Source organism: Bombina bombina, chromosome 7 (genome assembly GCF_027579735.1).
Source record: "Bombina bombina isolate aBomBom1 chromosome 7, aBomBom1.pri, whole genome shotgun sequence".
Classification (NCBI taxonomy): Eukaryota; Metazoa; Chordata; class Amphibia; order Anura; family Bombinatoridae; genus Bombina; species Bombina bombina.
The window spans coordinates 136,659,914-136,683,318 of NC_069505.1; positions in this window are offsets into that span (position 1 = coordinate 136,659,914).

A 23,405-nucleotide genomic window follows, 5' to 3' on the forward strand; every position below is an offset into this window, starting at 1 on the left:
GGATGAGAGGCTGTGTGTGTGTAAGATGTCATTACACAGGGGAGAGGATGAGAGGCTGTGTGTGTGTAAGATGTCATTACACAGGGGAGAGGATGAGAGGCTGTGTGTGTGTAAGATGTCATTACACAGGGGAGAGGATGAGAGGCTGTGTGTGTGTAAGATGTCATTACACAGGAGAGAGGATGAGAGGCTGTGTATGTGTAAGATGTCATTACACAGGGGAGAGGATGAGAGGCTGTGTGTGTGTAAGATGTCATTACACAGGGGAGAGGATGAGAGGCTGTGTGTGTGTGTAAGATGTCATTACACAGGGGAGAGGATGTGTGTGTGTAAGATGTCATTACACAGGGGAGAGGATGAGAGGCTGTGTGTGTGTAAGATGTCATTACACAGGGGAGAGGCTATGTGTGTGTAAGATGTCATTACACAGGGGAGAGGATGAGAGGCTGTGTGTGTGTAAGATGTCATTACACAGGGGAGAGGATGAGAGGCTGTGTGTGTGTATGGATGTCATTACACAGGGGAGAGGATGTGTGTGTGTAAGATGTCATTACACAGGGGAGAGGATGTGTGTGTGTAAGATGTCATTACACAGGGGAGAGGATGAGAGGCGATGTGTGTGTATGGATGTCATTACACAGGAGAGAGGATGAGAGGCTGTGTGTGTGTAAGATGTCATTACACAGGGGAGAGGATGAGAGGCTGTGTGTGTGTAAGATGTCATTACACAGGGGAGAGGATGAGAGGCTGTGTGTGTGTAAGATGTCATTACACAGGGGAGAGGATGTGTGTGTGTAAGATGTCATTACACAGGGGAGAGGATGAGAGGCGATGTGTGTGTATGGATGTCATTACACAGGAGAGAGGATGAGAGGCTGTGTGTGTGTAAGATGTCATTACACAGGGGAGAGGATGAGAGGCTGTGTGTGTGTAAGATGTCATTACACAGGGGAGAGGATGAGAGGCTGTGTGTGTGTAAGATGTCATTACACAGGGGAGAGGATGTGTGTGTGTAAGATGTCATTACACAGGGGAGAGGATGAGAGGCGATGTGTGTGTATGGATGTCATTACACAGGAGAGAGGATGAGAGGCTGTGTATGTGTAAGATGTCATTACACAGGGGAGAGGATGAGAGGCTGTGTGCGTGTAAGAGCATCATTACATAGGGGAGAGGATGAGAGGCTATGTGTGTGTAAGATGTCATTACACAGGGGAGAGGATGAGAGGCTGTGTGCGTGTAAGAGCATCATTACATAGGGGAGAGGATGAGAGGCTATGTGTGTGTAAGATGTCATTACACAGGGGAGAGGATGAGAGGCTGTGTGTGTGTAAGATGTCATTACACAGGGGAGAGGATGAGAGGCTGTGTGTGTGTAAGATGTCATTACACAGGAGAGAGGATGAGAGGCTGTGTGTGTGTAAGATGTCATTACACAGGGGAGAGGATGAGAGGCTGTGTGTGTGTAAGATGTCATTACACAGGGGAGAGGATGAGAGGCTGTGTGTGTGTAAGATGTCATTACACAGGGGAGAGGATGAGAGGCTGTGTGTGTGTAAGATGTCATTACACAGGGGAGAGGATGAGAGGCTGTGTGTGTGTAAGATGTCATTACACAGGGGAGAGGATGAGAGGCTGTGTATGTGTAAGATGTCATTACACAGGGGAGAGGATGAGAGGCTGTGTGTGTGTAAGATGTCATTACACAGGGGAGAGGATGAGAGGCTGTGTGTGTGTAAGATGTCATTACACAGGGGAGAGGATGGGAGGCTGTGTGTGTGTAAGATGTCATTACACAGGGGAGAGGATGAGAGGCTGTGTGTGTGTAAGATGTCATTACACAGGGGAGAGGATGAGAGGCTGTGTGTGTGTAAGATGTCATTACACAGGGGAGAGGATGGAAGGCTGTGTTTAATGTCCTTACATAGCAAACATTAGCTCTTTATATGAATGATGCACTTGCAACTTCTAAATGTAAACTGGCACTTTATTTTCTGGATGACATAACAAGGTGCTCCTGTAGATTTGCACACAGTAATATGAATATATACACATATATTGTCCTTTATAATGAATGGCTGCTGCACTCCTTATATTAGCAGTCCTGTACACTGTGTATGCAGCACTATAGTAATCCAGGGAAACTTATAACTGTATAACTTATGTGTAATTGACAGTTCTTACTCTTCCTGACTGGCTGATGCTGTATCCTGCTGTACTGATCTGTAGCTGACATTACACTTATTATTATTAACACTTGTCAGTGCCTGGGGTTCATTCCTTGTACTTTATAACTGCATCACAAACTGTCACAAGATGGCTTCTCTGAACTGTTCTGATTCTAAGCACAGCCCACTTGATGACATCATCTTTGTATGGAAGCCTCAATGTGCCATCTAACTAAACCAGGAAGTAAGCACAACACTACATCTCCTTTCCTACTTATTTTTTAATTATTTTTAATAAACTTAACTGCGTGTAAGATACTCTAATCCCCCTAATAAAATAAAAAAGCCCCCAAAAATAAAAAAATTCCCTACCCTATACTAAATTACAAATAGCTCTTAAAAGGGTCTTTTGCAGGGCATTGCCCCAAAGTAATCAGCTCTTTTACCTGTAAAAAAAAATACAATACCTCCCCCCAACATTAAAACCCACCACCCACACACCCAACCCTACTCTAAAACCCAATCAGCCAATAGGATAGAGCTCGCATTCTATTGGCTGTTCCAATCAGCCAATAGGATTGAAGTTCAATCCTATAGGCTGATTGCATCAGCCAATAGGATTTTTTCTACCTTAATTCCGATTGGCTGATAGAATTCTATCAGCCAATCTGAATTGAAGGGACGCCATCTTGGATGACGTCACTTACTTAAAGGAACCTTCATTCTGCAGTCGCCGTCGGATGTCTTCAAGATGGACCCGCTCCACTCCGGATGGAAGAAGATAGAAGATGCCGCCTGGATGAAGACTTCTGCCGGTCTGGATGTCCTCTTCTTGCCAGATCAGATGAAGACTTCTGCCCCTCTGGAGGTCCACTTGTGCCTGGTTGGGTGAAGACGTCTCAAGGTAGGGTGACCTTCAGGGGGTTAGTGTTAGGTTTTATTAAGGGGGGATTGGGTGGGTTTTAGAGTAGGGTTGGGTGTGTGGTTGGTGCGTTTTAATGTTGGGGGGTATTGTATTTTGTTTTACAGGTAAAAGAGCTGATTACTTTGGGGCAATGCCCCGCAAAAGGCCCTTTTAAGTGTTAGTGTGCTTCCCACAGTAACACTCTATAAGATAAATAATATTCTTATCTGTACATCGTATCAAATATTTAATTTTTTATTCTTTACCTGTTATATTTGAGTACATTTTTTTTTGGAATGTCTGCTTTACAAGCGTAGCAGGGAAAAAAACTTTTAGATCTTGTCTACCTCTTTTCTTTTTTAGTTCTGTAGGAGCTAGCCTATTCTTTATTATTTGCTTTTCTATAAATTATTTCTGTTTTTTCCTCTATAATGTCTTTTAACTTATCTAATTTCAGTATATCCCAATGTTTTCTTATTATCCTTTCCACCTCCTTATGATTATTATTGTATTGAGTTATAAATGGGACTCTCTCTCTTTTATCCTCTTTTATTTTATTTGTATTGCTTCCATACACAGTTTCTTTTCTATTTTTATTCCTGACATATTCTATGTCTTTCTCAATTAATTCATTTTTGTAACCCCTACTCGTGAACTTATCTTTCAATATTTCTGATTGTGCCAAGAAGTCTTTTTCTTGGGTACAATTTTTTCTGATCTGCAAAAATTTACTCTTTGGGATGTTTCTTTTCCATTGTGCCAAATGACAGCTTTTTGGGTTCTTGTGTTAAATTGATTATTCTCTATAAAAATCTCTAGATCTAGAAAGATATTTTTTTCTTTATTTGTCATAAGTAAACTTTAAATTTTTATTATTGTCTTTCATTTTGTTATAAAAAAAAACAAAATTATTCTTTTTCCCCTCTCCAGACCATGAAAATATTGTCTATGTACCTTTTAAAACAGACCAGGTTAGCTCCAGGCAATGCAATTATGAGAAAATCATTTCCCCAATAACCCATAAAAAGGTTTGCATCACTTGGAGCAAACCTGGTCCCCATAGCCGTCCCACAGATCTGGTCATAGAATTTCTCGTCAAAATGAAAGTAATTATGTGTTAAAATAAATGTAATACTTTCCAAAATTAATTCTCTCTGGATTATATCCATTCATCATCCCTTTTCAAAAAATATTCAACTGCCTCTATTCCATCTATATGTCTAATGCATGTATATAAGGAGGTGACATCACAGGTTATTAGCCACATATCCTCTTCCCATTTTAATTGATCTAATAATTTTATTATATGTGTGGAATCTTTTAAGTAACTTTCTAGAGAAATGACATGTCTTTGGAAGTATATATCCACATACTCAGAAAGGTTTGAGGTTAGTGACCCTATCCCAGAAACTATTGGACGACCTGGTGGGTTAGTTTGTGATTTATGTATTTTAGGGAGTATATAGAATAAAGGTATCTTTGGAAACTTGGGTAACAAATAATTAAATTCCTGATCTGTTAGTATCTCCTTATTTTTGCTTCCGTGAGTATCATTTTTAGTTCTAATTTATAGAAGCTTGTGGGGTTTCTAATACATTTTTTATATCTTTTTTTCATCTTTCACTAGGTCTCTACAGATTCCCAGATAATGATCCTTATCCAAAACCACTATTCCTCCACTCTTGTCCGCTGCTTTTACTACTATATCTCTATTCTTTTCAAGATCTTCTTGGACTGTTCTTTTACCTTTTTTTGTCAAATTATTCTCTGTTCTCCTGGGTTTAACATCTTTTACCTTTTTCAGATCTTCTAAAACTAAAGATTCAAAAGTTTCTAATATTGCTCCTTTCTTTCATGTAATTAGCAAGAGTCCATGAGCTAGTGACGTATGGGATATACATATACATTCCTACCAGGAGGGGCAAAGTTTCCCAAACCTCAAAATGCCTATAAATACACCCCTCACCACACCCACAATTCAGTTTTACAAACTTTGCCTCCGATGGAGGTGGTGAAGTAAGTTTGTGCTAGATTCTACGTTGATATGCGCTCCGCAGCAAGTTGGAGCCCGGTTTTCCTCTCAGCGTGCAGTGAATGTCAGAGGGATGTGAGGAGAGTATTGCCTATTTGAATGCAGTGATCTCCTTCTACGGGGTCTATTTCATAGGTTCTCTGTTATCGGTCGTAGAGATTCATCTCTTACCTCCCTTTTCAGATCGACGATATACTCTTATATATATACCATTACCTCTGCTGATTTTCGTTTCAGTACTGGTTTGGCTTTCTACAAACATGTAGATGAGTGTCCTGGGGTAAGTAAGTCTTATTTTCTGTGACACTCTAAGCTATGGTTGGGCACTTTTTTAATAAAGTTCTAAATATATGTATTCAAACATTTATTTGCCTTGACTCAGAATGTTCAACATTCCTTATTTTTCAGACAGTCAGTTTCATATTTGGGATAATGCACTTGAATTAATCATTTTTTTTTTCTTACCTTCAAAAATTTGACTCTTTTTCCCTGTGGGCTGTTAGGCTCGCGGGGGCTGAAAATGCTTCATTTTATTGCGTCATTCTTGGCGCGGACTTTTTTGGCGCAAAAAATTCTTTTCCGTTTCCGGCGTCATAGGTGTCGCCGGAAGTTGCGTCATTTTTTTGACGTTATTTTGCGCCAAAGATGTCGGCGTTCCGGATGTGGCGTCATTTTGGCGCCAAAAGCATTTAGGCGCCAAATAATGTGGGCGTCTGATTTGGCACTAAAAAATATGGGCGTCGCTTTTGTCTCCACATTATTTCAGTCTCATTTTTTCATTGCTTCTGGTTGCTAGAAGCTTGTTCTTTGGCATTTTTTCCCATTCCTGAAACTGTCATTTAAGGAATTTGATCAATTTTGCTTTATATGTTGTTTTTTCTCTTACATATTGCAAGATGTCTCACGTTGCATCTGAGTCAGAAGATACTACAGGAAAATCGCTGTCTAGTGCTGGATCTACCAAAGCTAAGTGTATCTGCTGTAAACTTTTGGTAGCTATTCCTCCGGCTGTTGTTTGTATTAATTGTCATGACAAACTTGTTAATGCAGATAATATTTCCTTTAGTAAAGTACCATTGCCTGTTGCAGTTCCTTCAACATCTAAGGTGTAGAATGTTCCTGATAACATAAGAGATTTTGTTTCTGAATCCATAAAGAAGGCTATGTCTGTTATTTCTCCTTCTAATAAACGTAAAAAATCTTTTAAAACTTCTCTCCCTACAGATGAATTTTTAAATGAACATCATCATTCTGATTCTGATGACTCTTCTGGTTCAGAGGATTCTGTCTCAGAGATTGATGCTGATTAATCCTCATATTTATTTAAAATGGAATTTATTCGTTCTTTACTTAAAGAAGTACTAATTGCTTTAGAAATAGAGGATTCTGGTCCTCTTGATACTAATTCTAAACGTTTAGATAAGGTATTTAAATCTCCTGTGGTTATTCCAGAAGTTTTTCCTGTTCCTAATGCTATTTCTGCAGTAATTTCCAAAGAATGGGATAAATTGGGTAATTCATTTACTCCTTCTAAACGTTTTAAGCAATTATATCCTGTGCCGTCTGACAGATTAGAATTTTGGGACAAAATCCCTAAAGTTGATGGGGCTATTTCTACCCTTGCTAAACGTACTACTATTCCTACGTCAGATGGTACTTCGTTTAAGGATCCTTTAGATAGGAAAATTGAATCCTTTCTAAGAAAAGCTTATCTGTGTTCAGGTAATCTTCTTAGACCTGCTATATCATTGGCTGATGTTGCTGCAGCTTCAACTTTTTGGTTGGGAACTTTAGCGCAACAAGTAACAGATCATGATTCTCATGATATTATTATTCTTCTTCAGCATGCTAATAATTTTATCTGTGATGCCATTTTTGATATTATCAGAGTTGATGTCAGGTTTATGTCTCTAGCTATTTTAGCTAGAAGAGCTTTATGGCTTAAGACTTGGAATGCTGATATGGCTTCTAAATCAACTCTACTTTCCATTTCTTTCCAGGGTAACAAATTATTTGGTTCTCAGTTGGATTCTATTATCTCAACTGTTACTGGTGGGAAAGGAACTTTTTTACCACAGGATAAAAAATCTAAGGGTAAAAACAGGGCTAATAATCGTTTTCGTTCCTTTCGTTTCAACAAAGAACAAAAGCCTAATCCTTCATCCTCAGGAGCAGTTTCAGTTTGGAAACCATCTCCGGTCTGGATTAAATCCAAGCCTGCTAGAAAGGCAAAGCCTGCTTCTAAGTCCACATGAAGGTGCGGCCCTCATTCCAGCTCAGCTGGTAGGGGGCAGGTTACGTTTTTTCAAAGAAATTTGGATCAATTCTGTTCACAATCTTTGGATTCAGAACATTGTTTCAGAAGGGTACAGAATTGGTTTCAAGATGAGACCTCCTGCAAAGAGATTTTTTCTTTCCCGTGTCCCAGTAAATCCAGTGAAAGCTCAAGCATTTCTGAATTGTGTTTCAGATCTAGAGTTGGCTGGAGTAATTATGCCAGTTCCAGTTCCGGAACAGGGGATGGGGTTTTATTCAAATCTCTTCATTGTACCAAAGAAGGAGAATTCCTTCAGACCAGTTCTGGATCTAAAAATATTGAATCGTTATGTAAGGATACCAACGTTCAAGATGGTAACTGTAAGGACTATCTTGCCTTTTGTTCAGCAAGGGCATTATATGTCCACAATAGATTTACAGGATGCATATCTGCATATTCCGATTCATCCAGATCATTATCAGTTCCTGAGATTCTCTTTTCTGGACAAGCATTACCAGTTTGTGGCTCTGCCGTTTGGCCTAGCTACAGCTCCAAGAATTTTTACAAAGGTTCTAGGTGCCCTTCTGTCTGTAATCAGAGAACAGGGTATTGTGGTATTTCCTTATTTGGACGATATCTTGGTACTTGCTCAGTCTTTACATTTAGCAGAATCTCATACGAATCGACTTGTGTTGTTTCTTCAAGATCATGGTTGGAGGATCAATTTACCAAAAAGTTCATTGATTCCTCAGACAAGGGTAACTTTTCTGGGTTTCCAGATAGATTCAGTGTCCATGACTCTGTCTTTAACAGACAAGAGACGTCTAAAATTGATTTCAGCTTGTCGAAACCTTCAGTCACAATCATTCCCTTCGGTAGCCTTATGCATGGAAATTCTAGGTCTTATGACTGCTGCATCGGACGCGATCCCCTTTGCTCGTTTTCACATGCGACCTCTTCAGCTCTGTATGCTGAATCAATGGTGCAAGGATTACACAAAGATATCTCAATTAATATCTTTAAAACCGATTGTTCGACACTCTCTAACGTGGTGGACAGATCACCATCGTTTAATTCAGGGGGCTTCTTTTGTGCTTCCGACCTGGACTGTAATTTCAACAGATGCAAGTCTCACAGGTTGGGGAGCTGTGTGGGGATCTCTGACGGCACAAGGAGTTTGGGAATCTCAGGAGGTGAGATTACCGATCAATATTTTGGAACTCCGTGCAATTTTCAGAGCTCTTCAGTTTTGGCCTCTTCTCAAGAGAGAATCGTTCATTTGTTTTCAGACAGACAATGTCACAACTGTGGCATACATCAATCATCAAGGAGGGACTCACAGTCCTCTGGCTATGAAAGAAGTATCTCGAATTTTGGTTTGGGCGGAATCCAGCTCCTGTCTAATCTCTGCGGTTCATATCCCAGGTATAGACAATTGGGAAGCGGATTATCTCAGTCGCCAAACGTTGCATCCGGGCGAATGGTCTCTTCACCCAGAGGTATTTCTTCAGATTGTTCAAATGTGGGAACTTCCAGAAATAGATCTAATGGGGTCTCATCTAAACAAGAAACTTCCCAGGTATCTGTCCAGATCCCGGGATCCTCAGGCGGAGGCAGTGGATGCATTATCACTTCCTTGGAAGTATCATCCTGCTTATATCTTTCCGCCTCTAGTTCTTCTTCCAAGAGTAATCTCCAAGATTCTGAAGGAATGCTCGTTTGTTCTGCTGGTAGCTCCGGCATGGCCTCACAGGTTTTGGTATGCGGATCTTGTCCGGATGGCCTCTTGCCAACCGTGGACTCTTCCGTTAAGACCAGACCTTCTGTCACAAGGTCCTTTTTTCCATCAGGATCTGAAATCCTTAAATTTAAAGGTATGGAGATTGAACGCTTGATTCTTGGTCAAAGAGGTTTCTCTGACTCTGTGATTAATACTATGTTACAGGCTCGTAAATCTGTATCTAGAGAGATATATTATAGAGTCTGGAAGACTTATATTTCTTGGTGTCTTTCTCATCATTTTTCTTGGCATTCTTTTAGAATACCGAGAATTTTACAGTTTCTTCAGGATGGTTTAGATAAGGGTTTGTCCGCAAGTTCCTTGAAAGGTCAAATCTCTGCTCTTTCTGTTCTTTTTCACAGAAAGATTGCTATTCTTCCTGATATTCATTGTTTTGTACAAGTTTGGTTCGTATAAAACCTGTCATTAAGTCAATTTCTCCTCCTTGGAGTTTGAATTTGGTTCTGGGAGCTCTTCAAGCTCCTCCGTTTGAACCTATGCATTCATTGGACATTAAATTACTTTCTTGGAAAGTCTTGTTCCTTTTGGCCATCTCTTCTGCCAGAAGAGTTTCTGAATTATCTGCTCTTTCTTGTGAGTCTCCTTTTCTGATTTTTCATCAGGATAAGGCGGTGTTGCGAACTTCTTTTGAATTTTTGCCTAAAGTTGTGAATTCCAACAACATTAGTAGAGAAATTGTGGTTCCTTCATTATGTCCTAATCCTAAGAATTCTAAGGAGAAATCGTTGCATTCTTTGGATGTTGTTAGAGCTTTGAAATATTATGTTGAAGCTACTAAGTCTTTCCGAAAGACTTCTAGTCTATTTGTTATTTTTTCCGGTGCTAGAAAAGGCCAGAAAGCTTCTGCCATTTCTTTGGCATCTTGGTTGAAATCTTTAATTCATCTTGCCTATGTTGAGTCGGGTAAAACTCCGCCTCAGAGGATTACAGCTCATTCTACTAGGTCAGTTTCTACTTCCTGAGCGTTTAGGAATGAAGCTTCGGTTGATCAGATTTGCAAAGCAGCAACTTGGTCCTCTTTGCATACTTTTACTAAATTCTACCATTTTGATGTATTTTCTTCTTCTAAAGCAGTTTTTGGTAGAAAAGTACTTCAGGCAGCGGTTTCAGTTTGAATCTTCTGCTTATGTTTTTCATTAAACTTTATTTTGGGTGTGGATTATTTTCAGCAGGAATTGGCTGTCTTTATTTTATCCCTCCCTCTCTAGTGACTCTTGTGTGGAAAGATCCACATCTTGGGTAATCATTATCCCATACGTCACTAGCTCATGGACTCTTGCTAATTACATGAAAGAAAACATAATTTATGTAAGAACTTACCTGATAAATTAATTTCTTTCATATTAGCAAGAGTCCATGAGGCCCGCCCTTTTTTTGTGGTGGTTATGATTTTGTATAAAGCACAATTATTCCAATTCCTTATTTTATATGCTTTCGCACTTTTTTATCACCCCACTTCTTGGCTATTCGTTAAACTGAATTGTGGGTGTGGTGAGGGGTGTATTTATAGGCATTTTGAGGTTTGGGAAACTTTGCCCCTCCTGGTAGGAATGTATATCCCATACGTCACTAGCTCATGGACTCTTGCTAATATGAAAGAAATTAATTTATCAGGTAAGTTCTTACATAAATTATGTTTTTTCATTTTTAGGGTAAAACGTGGATTTATTTTTTAAACCTGAATGTTTAATCAAACTATTCTTATTAGTATTTGTTTCGATAGCTTGTCTTTCTAGTGGTGTTTTTGAAAAAAATATTTTTAAAGTCAGTGTTCAATGGCAACGTGCATCCGTAACCAATGAAAACAATTTGAAAGGTTTAAAAGGAAGCATATCAATTAAAGACATTAGATTGCTTAAAAAAGGCATACAGCCGAAATGTGTATCCCTTGCTCTTTTGGAAATCGTCAAAGATGGAGAAACTGCCTTTACACTCAGGTATCTATAGAAAATGCACAGGAAGATAGGAATAAGGACTTACCTGATGTTCCAGGGGGGGGGGGTAGACAAAATGAGAAGTGATATACAACAATTGGAGGATTGGACAAACGACTAGGATCTAAAGTTTAACACAGCAAAGTTTAAAATACTGCATTTAGGGAAGAAAAATCCAAATGTTAATTGCAGACTCAATCACACTTTACTGACTGTTACAGATGAGGAACAGGACTTATTATTTCTAATGATTTAAAACTTAGTAAACAATTTAGTAATGCAGCGAGTAAGGCAAGCAGAATGTTTGGATGCATTGGTATAGTAAGATTCTTATGCCACTTTGGATTTATGTTTTTTAGATTTTTATATATATCTTCTGTATTCTCTAATATATGTGAAGCATATTTTAAAAGAATGTTAAGTACTAAAGATCAAAATTAAGTGTGATTAATATATCGCATAACGGATAGATGCAAGCTCAATCCTACTGGCTAATTGGATCAACCAATAGGATTGAACTTCAATTCTATTGGCTGATTGCATCAGCCAATAGGATTTTTTTACCTTAATTCCGATTGGCTGATAGAATTCTATCAGCCAATCGGAATCTAAGGGACGCCATCTTGGATGACATCACTTAAAGGTACCTTCATTCAGCTTTAGTTGTCGGATGAAGAGGATGCTCCACGTCGGATGTCTTGAAGATGGACCCGCTCCGCGCCGGATGATAGAAGATAGAAGATGCCGTCTGGATGAAGACTTCTGCCCGTCTGGAGGACCACTTCGCCCGGCTTGGATGAAGACTTCTCCCGGCTTCGTTGAGGGCTTCGGCCCGGCTTGGATGAAGACTTCTCCCGGTAAGTCGATCTTCAGGGGGTTAGTGTTAGGTTTTTTAAGGGTGTTTTGGGTGGGTTTTATTTTTAGGTTAGGGTTTGGGCTGCAAAAGAGCTAACTGCCCTTTTAAGAGCAATGCCCATCCAAATGCCCTTTTCAGGGCAATGGGGAGCTTAGGATTTTTTAAACAGTATTTTATTTGGGGTGTTGGGTTTTACCGTTGGGGGGGTTGTTTGTATTTTTTTACAGGTAAAAGAGCTGATTACTTTGGGGCAATGCCTCGCAAAAGCCCTTTTAAGGGCTATTGGTAGTTTAGTTTAGGCTAGGAGTTTTTTTTATTTTGGGGGGGGGGGGGTAATTTTAATAGGGCTATTAGATTAGGTGTAATTAGTTTAAATATCTGTAGTTTGTTTATTATTTTCTGTAATTTAGTGGGGGGTTTTGTACTTTAATGTAGGTAATTGTATTAAATTTAGTTAATTTATTTAATTATAGTGTAGTGTTTGGTGTTAGTGTAACTTAGGTTAGGTTTTATTTTACAGGTAAGTATTTAGTTTTAAATAGGAATAATTTAGTTAATGATAGGAATATTTTTTTAGATTTATTGTAATTATATTTAAGTTAGGGGGTGTTAGGGTAAGGGTTATACTTAGGTTTAGGGGTTTATAACTTTAATATAGTGGCGGCGACGTTGGGTGCGGCAGATTAGGGGTTAATAAGTGTAGGTAGGTTGCTGTGACATTGGGGGTGGCAGATTAGGGGTTAATAAATATAATGTAGGTGTCAGCGATGTTGGGGGCAGCAGATTAGGGGTTCATAACTATAATGTAGGTGGTGGCGGTGTCCAGAGCGGCAGAGTAGGGGTTAATAATATAATGTATGGTCAGCGATGTTGGGGGCGGCAGATTAGGGGTTAATAAGTGTAAGATTAGGGGTGCTTAGACTCAGGGTTCATGTTAGAGTGTTAGGTGTAAACATACATTTTATTTCCCCATAGGAATCAATGGGGCTGCGTTAGTGCTTTTTTGCAGGTGTTAGACTTTTTTTCAACCGCTGACTTAAGCAGGGCTGGTATTGGAGTGCGGTAATGAGCAAAATTTTGCTCAACGCTCACTTATTGTCTTTTAACGACGGGTTTCTGAAAACACGTAATACCAGCGCTGCATGTAAGTGAGCGGTGAGGGAAAACTGCTCGTTAGCACCGCACAGCCTCTAACGCAAAACTTGTAATCTGGGCCTTTATTTTTTATTTTTTTTGTTCAATCTTTTATTTATGTCAAAATTTAACAGCACAATAAAGAAAATTTACAACATAAGTGTGTTATGGCCTCGTTTTTTTGCCTTGGATTCAGTTTTTGCTGTTTTGTGAAGTCCATGTTCGAGGCATTTGATCGATAAATCAATATATAATAAACGAGACCATTGAAACAGTCAATATCAGCAACAGAGATGAAAATACAATATTTGCGAAATGACAGTCTGCGGTTTCATACATAAACATTTCAACATATATTAATTGGTATACATAACATGTTACTTGTAAACAGATGCATGTGTCTCTTTTAACATGTAGAAAGGAGGAAAAAGAGGGTGGGCGGCGGGGAGGGGGTAAGGACCCAGAGAAAATATCTGACATTTCATATCATAGGGATAGTTAAGAGTCTCATTACTTCTATCTGAGCTGGAAATGGGATTCCCAAACGAACAATAGTTCGGCGTAGTACTCTAGTTTTCCATTAGTGTAATACAAATATCTTTCTAAGGACAGATCCACATAGAAAATGTGGGGGGAGAGTCAGGCTTCCACAATCTATGGATCACTTGCATAGCACTGCATTTGGCTAGTTGAAGAAGTGATGCATAGTGTTTAAAGGATAATTTAGGGATAACATGAAATAAGTATATTATGGGATCTAGAGGTATGTCATGATTTAGGAGTTTACTCATAGTCTGATTGATATCTTGCCAGAATTTCACTATTTTGGGGCATGTCCACCAAATGTGGTATGGTGTGCCTTCTTCTGAACATTGTCTCCAGCATCGGCTAGATGCTTCTGAAAAAATATATTTTAGCCTGTGAGGGGTAAGGTACCACCTAAGAAGAAATTTGTAATTGGTTTCCAAAAGGGCAGATGAGTGAGCAGATTTGGAGGTGTTTTGGAAAATAATGTTTGCAAAACATTTCACCTGCCTTTTTGTGTAAACAATTCAGTATCTGACCTACTCAGTGGTGCATTTAGTTTTTGTGCTACTGTACAAGCTCCAATACACATGGGAGGCATCATATCTCTCACTGAGCAAGAGGTAGATTTCCTAAGATCACATATATTCAGGTAAACAGTCAACAATCAAAGAGATGGAAAATACTATGAAAATTCACATTTGATCCATGCTTTAAATCCCACCCACTTCCCATGATCCTCAGTCATTTTATTTTGCTTCCTTAATGAGGAGTGAGGTGAAAGTGAAATGCAGATCTACTCGTTTTTGAGAGTGGTCCTGCTGACCTAGTGTTTCTTAAGGGGACAGTCAAGTGAAAAAAAAAATTAATGATTTAAATAGGGCATGTAATTTTAAACAACTTTCCAATTTACTTTTATTACCAATTTTGCTTTGTTGGTATTCTTAGTTGAAAGCTAAATCTAGGAGGTATATATGCTAATTTGTTAGACCTTGAAGGCCACCTCTAATCTGAAAGCATTTTGACAGCAGGGCCGGACTGGGAATGAAAAGCAGCCCTGGAAAAATTCGAAGACCAGCCCTATTTTCCGTTAAATCGGTAGAATGCACCCCCCCTCCATTTTTCTCAAAGGGGATTACTGGGATACTCCTTCCCCCTATATATTTTTCAGAATTAAATGATATTACCTTGCATTAAATAAAAATGCCAGATTTATTATACATGGGCACCATGCGACCCAATTGCATCCATTCATCACCCCTTTAAATTGTAGTTTTCCAGCCCCAGCTGCTGCAGCCCACCGGGAAATCTCCTGGTATCCTGGTAGGCCAATCCAGCCTTGTTTGACAGTTTTTTTACCACTAGAGCGCGTTAGTTCATGTGTTTTATATAGATAACATTGAGCTCAGGCACGTGAAGCTCAGCATGCACTGATTGGCTATACATGCAAGTCTGTCAAAAGAACTGAAATAAGGGGCAGTTTGCAGAGCCATAGATACACAGTAATCACAGAGGTAAAAAGTATATTATTATAACTGTGTTGGTTATGCAAAATTGGTGAATGGGTAATAAAGGGATTATCTACCTTTTTAAACAACAAAAATTCTGGTGTTTACTGTCCCTTAAACTCCAGTCCCTCAAGTACCCCTAACAGGCCAGATTTTCATATCTGAATTAGAGCCATGTGAAATAGCTGATCAGTAGCCATAGTTACTAACCTGCTCTCACCCATAAGCTGGTTAATTCACCTGTGCATTCTAGTTCAGATACCATTAAAATCTGAGGCACTGTTCTTCCTCATAGTACCCTGTCGATCAGAGGGGTAGACCAGGAGTTATCAGCCATGCAGTAAAATGTTGTTTTCTTTCCTTCAGGGTTAACTATCGATGTGCTTTTCTACTTATTTGCTTCAGTCTATCTGTGATACTTAAAGGGACACTGAAGTGAAAAAAAACTTTGCATTAACCAAATAAATGCAGCTAAACAATACACTTGTCAATGTACTCTTTGGGGCATATTTATCAATGTGCGAGCGGACATGATGCGAAGTAGCGGATCATGTCTGCCGCACATCGATAAATGCCGATAGCATACGCTGTCGGCATTTATAATTTCAACAGCAGTTCTTTTGAACTGCTGGTGCAATGCCGCCCCCTGCAGATTCACGGCCAATTGGCCGCTAGCAGGGGGGGTTGATTTCTGTCCGCAGCCTCAGAGCGGCGGACAAGTTATGGAGCAGCGGTCTTTAGACCGCTGCTTCATAAATTCTGTTTCCGGCGAGCCTTTATAAATATGTCCCTTTGTTTCAAATATGTCCCTTTTCGCTGCAATCGTTATTTGACAATTTATTATTTTCCATACTTCCTCTGGGGGTACTTGTTCCAGTAGTCCTATCCTGGCTGACAACCCAGTTAGGAATATGGCGGCATATAGCCGCAATGTGCCTGTGCAAGCATCAGCTACATCAATGAATACGTCAGTCACTGATTCGATTGAAAGAAAAGTGTTAGAGGGAGCTGCGCTGTCAAGGTAAGTGCTGTGCGCTGTGAGAATCTCTCTAGTTTTAACAAGCAAGTTATTGTTGAAATCAATAATGAATAAAAGGTTTCAGGCAGCAGCAGCTTCAACTAATAAACTGCGCATTCACAATATTGCCGGTCTGACGAAAATGCATTTTAATTATATTCATGGAAACGTCAGCTGATTGGAGTATGAAACATAATGATTGTACAGCCCATATTAGTGGGTTGGCTTGAATTACATCATTATAAAATCATTTTTACTATGTTACAGACATTGTTGGACAGTGAAAGTAAGTGAATAGTATAATCATCACAATACCGTATTTATATTCGTTAAATACACACACACAAATCAGTAATCCTTTACGTTTCTTCCTTACTTTTACTATAGAACAAACTAGTGCAGCTCAGGCCTCCGTAAGCTGACCTTTTAGAAGGGAGATCCTCTTATTTTCTACCCCTTCTAGTTTGTGTTTGCTTCATAAGGATTCTCAGATGGGTGTGTGTCTGCTCAGCTATGTACCTCATACACTGAGCCTATTTCTAATCCTAAACAGAGTTTTGATGCGCTACAGAGGGTGCCTTTTTTGGGTCTGGACTGGATGCTGATATTATTACAGTCACTTGTGGGTAAGGGCAGGAACTTGCAGAGCCTCACTTGTCATAAAAGAAAATAATCTTTAATTAAAAGGAAAATAATAAAAAGGATTCACCAAATTTTCGCTGTAAATACAGGGAGAGAGGCAGTAATGAGCTAAGCTTTCCTTGATTGTTAAACTCTTTAGATGGTGCTGGATGGAGCGTGGACCCACTGTCTGACAGGTCAGATGTCATATGACATACTTAGGCCAATCATGAAAAAGCCCCAGACGAGGAAGCTATCATATCTGCCTCATTGGGCCATGCCTTTAGCCACTGTTAGTGTAAGAGAAGCACTCTTTCTGACAATCTGTGTGCGGGAACTACTTGGAAGAGGAACTCTGGGCTGCAGACACCCAAGGGAGCATTGCAGGAACTACTAGTTGACCAAGCCTGCCACTCCCAGCCCCAGTGCTGACTAGCCTGCCTACTTCTGATCTTTCAGGCCCCAGGAGCAAGCTTCAGCCTTCACCCAGTCTACTCTGCACTGCAGGTAAGGAGCTATGGCTTTTGGGGACATTTCCCTCTCTGCCCCAATCTGCAGACCATCTCCCCATCCTTCACTCCCCTTCAGGATTAGAAAAGCAAGCAGCACTGCAATATTTTCCCCTGGCCTGTATTCTGGTCTGGGACCAGTAATAATAGTGAGATGTGCTTATAGATGCAGACTGATATCTTACGGTGTATCAGCTCACAGCCTCCCGCTTGCAGGAACAGTATCAGGTGTCTAAGTTGGATGCTGATGATGGCCTGCTAAATTAAACAGGAAAACTACTACAGGTAACAAAAAAGACTTGCTGATCACACTAAGTGTCAACTCTATGGGACACAAAAGACAGTTGCTAATACAACACTATAACCAAGAGAATTCTTATATTAATAAAATCTCAAAGTTTATAATGCTAGTATGGATTGAGCCCAAATAGGAAATTAAAAACCTAAGGAACAAATGTGATGTTATACATATAACATTAATGATATACCAGTGCTGATAAATGTCTGTAAAGACGTGGTTAAGTCTCTAAAGATAGATACTAGACATGTGCAGCCGCAAAAAATTCGGTTCGGATCGATTCGAATTCGGAAGAAATCGAATGAATTCGTTTCGGATTCATTCGGATTCTTTCGGATTCGTGTGAAATTCGGTTCGGTTCGATTCGGTTCGAATCGATTCGGATTTTTGGGAATTTCGGCACTGTTAAGTGGGATGTGCTGTGTATTACACTAGTATACTATACAATACTAGTGTAATACATGGCCATCCGAATCCATCCGAATAAATTCGAATCGATTCAGATTTATTCGGTAGATTCGGCACTGCCGCAATTCGGAAATTTAAATCGATCCGAATTCCGAATTTGGCAAAATTCGTCTGAATTCCGATTCGGACTGAACCGAATCGCACATGTCTTATAGATACCAGTCCTTAGATTGATCCAAAAAGAGTAGATGTCCTCTTAATATAAATGTTCCTGCTGTGTTAAATCTGCAGCACCTTCTGTGTTGATCACACCCAAATCAGGAGTCAGCTCTTTGCCAAATAAAAACTTTTCTCTGTGAACAGAATCACAAAACAAAGGCACCTCCTAGTGTGATGCAGTTCGTTGATATATATGGGATGAAAAATAAATACTCACAAGTGGAGCAGCACCCAATTGTAGGCAGATTGGGAGATTTCAGTGTCCCAGCTCACTGTCTCAGCATTAGTGCCGGTATCCTTGATGTCCTCAATGGATGAAAACAAGCTCAGACTCTCAGTGAAATTATTATAAAATACCACAATTTAATGGCAATAAAAATCAGATGTCAACCATATGACTCTGATACATAAAAGGAACAAAATATAACTCGTTTCTCAGACCATCGTCTGTTTTATCAGGCTTCTGTCCATAAACTAAGAGCTCTGGCTTAGATACAGCAGTGGGCCAATCCCTGTCTGCTATTGACAAACACACCCATCAGGTGTGAGTGAGTTTATTTGATCCCTTTCACACTGGTGGGGGTGTGGTCCACCTATTTCTAAAATTATAACTTTAAATAAAACTCCAATAATGATCTTTACTATTACCTTTAAAGGCATTATACAATTACAACTGTAAAGGTTAACCACATTGGAGTATCATATCAGAATAGTTTTGTATTATATATATAACCTATAAAGTTACCTGTGTTGATATTCAAATAGAATTTCCTATGTTTATATTCAAGCAAGATTTTCTTGTGTTTATACATAATTTTAGGGTGTCCTATTGATGTTGATTATTTAACTTATATCAGATCACCTTTTCTTTCACTTTAATTATGAACATCGTTTATCCTGAAGTACTGGATACAAAATCCATATGTGATAAAATATCATTTCATTCACCCCAAAGATCTCTTGATAAGGGTAGAGATATTTTACCTACCAATGCATTTATTAGGACCAGATTGAGAGCGTGTCCATTTTTCACGGGCCTCTAAGTGGCAGTGAATAACTATCAATTCGTCTAAATATAACTGTACTGATACTTTGTACTAGATGTTTTGTATCATACAAATGAATAGGAGTACCGTAATCTTCCATAGTTGATTTATGCGGTTACGGTTCTGTGTTGCCTCTAGTAACACACGGAAAGAGAGTTCCGTATACGTCACTACAAGCGCTGAGAGGGCCTATAGAAACCAACAGTGTCAAATTGCAACTGGAGTACATGACTCATATGTGTAAGGCTATCCTCCCCTTCCCTCCCGCTTGCAGGAACAGTATCAGGTGTCTAAGTTGGATGCTGATGATGGCCTGCTAAATTAAACAGGAAAACTAATGCTACTAGCTTAATTTTTTTTATTTTTTTTCAAATTCTTTTTTTTTTTAATTTGGGTTCACATGGATAAACAATAGTTATACATAGCCTTCCCGGCAGAATATTACATTCACAGGTTATATCATTTCAAGAATAAAGATGTGACAATGATTGACAGTCTTTAGAAGTGTATATATCTTCTGGTTAGCAGCAGCTTTTGTTGAGATTATCAGGTAAAGAAGTCCCTGTAAAACACCAAATACCAACTTACATTTTCACATTTTCCAAATAAACAACAACAGTAACAGTAACAAACAATTAACAAAACACATTGCCCCCAAATATTTATCACCCAGGTGCAAAAACTACAGTATCAGAGTAGAGAAAATAAACATAGCAAAGTAGAAAGGAGACGGGAAAGGCTCCCTCCACTCCTCAGATTCTGCCATCCAAGACATTCTGCAGCACCCGTATTCAGTCACTCTAAAATGCCAGAAATGTTAACCTTCAATCAGAGCCTCTTCCCACCCACCGGACTGTACTACGTTACCCTGTTCAAAATCTTGAGTATTCCAATCTCCCCTGAGGGATGCCTCTAAAAACAGTTCATGTTGTAAAAATGGTTGTAATATATGGTGCTGCAACGTGAGGGGGAGAGTCTGCACAAAGCACCGCCATTTATTCAAGAATGACTTTGTAATGTCCCTTTAACTGGGCTCCACCCCTTTAGCCTTTATAACTTCACTTCCCCTTGTACACATTGCTTGATTATTTTGTGTTCTCTGAGTTCCTCTCTGGCTACTCAGTCACTTTGTCTCAAGTCCTTATTTTTGTAACAATTGATATTCCTTTGATTCCTATACTGGAACCTTTGTGACTATTTGTACCCTTAGCCCTCTTCACTTCATTGTGCTTTTCAACTACACCTTGCTCCGCTGTCTACGGACTATTCTTGGTATGAGGATCCGGATCTACCTTACTGGCATATCCCTTCGCTCATTTCCACGCTGAGGATCACACGCTGCATACTGCTCACGCAGCTCTCACCTGCACGCTCTGCTGCTCTGTTTGCTATTTCATCTCCGTAACAACCGCATCTACTTGGATACCACCTACCTGGGATTTGTCACGCAAGTACTTTAGCTCATGTTTGGAGTATACTTGTCTCTCTCAGTGTGTTTCATATTTATCTGCTAATCCACTAACTGCATTAAGCTGCTTCCTTCAACTGTGTCTGCTTGCCTGCCTGTGTCTCACTTAACTTGCTTGTACTCCACCCTGAGACTATACTTAACATTTAACTGCAGCTTGCAAGCATTAACCTGTTACTCTCCAGTGTTGAATATACTTGGAAGAACTCTGCTCTCTGACTTTACTTATAATCAGTTTCTACCATTTATATATATATTCAAACAGTTATATATATATATATATATATATATATATATATATATATATATATATATATATATATATATATATATATTCCATTGCTGGTTCTTTTCTGTATTAACTGCTGTTGATTTGATTACCAATTGTTCAGGTTCATATCTTTTGGTGTTCAGTCATTCAGCTACACTTAATCTGTTTGCCAGTTTTAAGTAATTATAAACAGATTATTACAGACTTCAATCTGCATTTTGTGTTCAATTTGGTGTCAAGCTGTTCTACAAAAAGTTGTCTGAGGAAACGGTGTTTAAACTGAGATATGGAGGGGGATTTGATGGTAATCCATAGGGTCAGAATACATTGATGGGCCAGAAGAATGCACAGGGTAAGCATAACCCGTATGGTGCCACTCATTCCCTCCCATCCAAGTTTAGGGTTACATCAATTTTCAGAGTAACTTTGATCCAGTATTGTATCTGGTACCAAAATTGCCGGACACACGGGCAGTCAAAGAAATAGTGGCTAATTGTGGGTTTGGGCAGAGAACACTTAATACATCTGTTAGGACATGCAGGGTTCCAGTGTACCAAGCGTGCCGGTGTAATATAGTCGCCATTAAGTAGTCTAGTCTGAATTTCTCTGTGTGGAATCACCAGGCTAGCCTTTTTGGTCAGAATCAAGCTATTTTTAATGTCGTCAGGAGTAATGTCGTCTATGCCCTCACCTCTTATACAAGCCGTAATATCCACCATACTTGAGTCTGCTGCGCGTCTGAGCAGTCCCTGGTAGATCGGAGACATGGAAAACCTACCTAATTTAAAGGCTGTATGAATAATCGCGAAGGAGAAGAGACTCCAAAAATCAGGGTCTTTGGCTATAAGTGTGTTTGTGTAGTGTCTGAAACTGAAGATACGCGTAAAAATGTTAGGCAAGCCAAATTCACATCGTAGGTCCTGAAAGGATCTGACAGTATGGGACAAGGGGTCCAGGAAAACGCTGATGGAGTCAATATCCATTGCTTTCCATATCTGGAATGGAGCTGATTCGCTACCGGCTGGGAAGTCCTAGTTTCCCATCAGTGGAATGAACCTTGGGGAGGGGGATCCTCTGCCCAGATATCTAAGGGCCAACCACCAAGCTTTCAATATATCTTTGTACATTATGTTATGCTTAATTTCTACTGGGAGGTCTCGAAATGGAATGTAAGGGAGATATGCTAAGGAATGTGGCGCCACCATAGTCCCCTCCAGCGAGGAGTTAGTGAAGTGTGCCGAGCAGAGCTGCCACTGTCAACCGTATCATTGCAGCCCAGTTGTACCACCTTAGGTTTGGAAGAGCTACGCCTCCACCAAGATATGACTGATATAGTTTTGAGGCGGCAATACGTGTTCTTTTCCCTTTCCAGATAAATAATTGCATTGCCTTATTTATTGTCATAAAATCTCCCCTAGTGATAAGAAAGGGCAACATCAGCAGAGGATACAACAACTTAGGCAGAATCGACATTTTTTACAAGGTTAATTCGACCGGATAAACCTAGGGGGAGTTTGGTCCAGGCTTTAAGCTGAGACTGTCGCGGGTTGCGATGAAGTTCAATTCCCAGATAGGTCAGGGTGTCCGGCTGTACAGTAAAAGGGTAAAGGAATCCATCAGACTTGTGATCGGTTAGTCATAAGAGTTCAGATTTGGACATGTTGATCTTGTATCCTGCAAAGTCACCAAAAATATTTAAAACGATGATCCTAGGTTCATGCAAAGCGGAGTCTGTGATGAAGAGGAGCATATCATCGGCATATAATGCCATATGTACACTATGCTTGTTCAGTAGCATTCCCGGATATGTATGTTTCAGTTTAAGGACGAGTGGCTCCAAAGCCAAATCAAAGAGCAGGGGGATAGCGGGCAACCCTAACGTGTTCCCCTTTGAAGAGTGACGGTAGGAGAAAGGAGTCCATTAACCAATATATTTGCCTTTGGGGAAGAATAAATTTTGCCTAAGAAATTAAGGAAGGGGCCTTCAAAATGAAATTGTTTTAGGGTGTAAGGCCTTCTCTGCATCGAAAGATAACAGGAAGGCCTCCTGGTTCCCCTGTCACCGCCGTAGGTCGCCAAGCAGCGAGCCAGCTCTGAGGGGGTTTTATGCATCCTCCCCTGGAATCTGAGCGCTGCAATGTCTTTCTTGGCTCACTGAGCTCTCACAAGGGTGGCCAACAGTCCCCCCGCCGTATTACCAAAACGATAGAATTTACTCAACATTTTTAATAGTCCGACAGCTGTCTTTTGCCTAACAAAAGCGTCTAGTTCCAGTTTAGCCGCAATATATTTATCATACAAGTCGCGCGACCTATGGGTGCAGTATGCTAAATAGGTTTGGCCCAGTGTAGTCTGTAAGGTGTTATGCATGTAGTGGGTTTTACACTTAAGCTCCGCTATGTATGCTATGATATGGCCTGTGAGTACT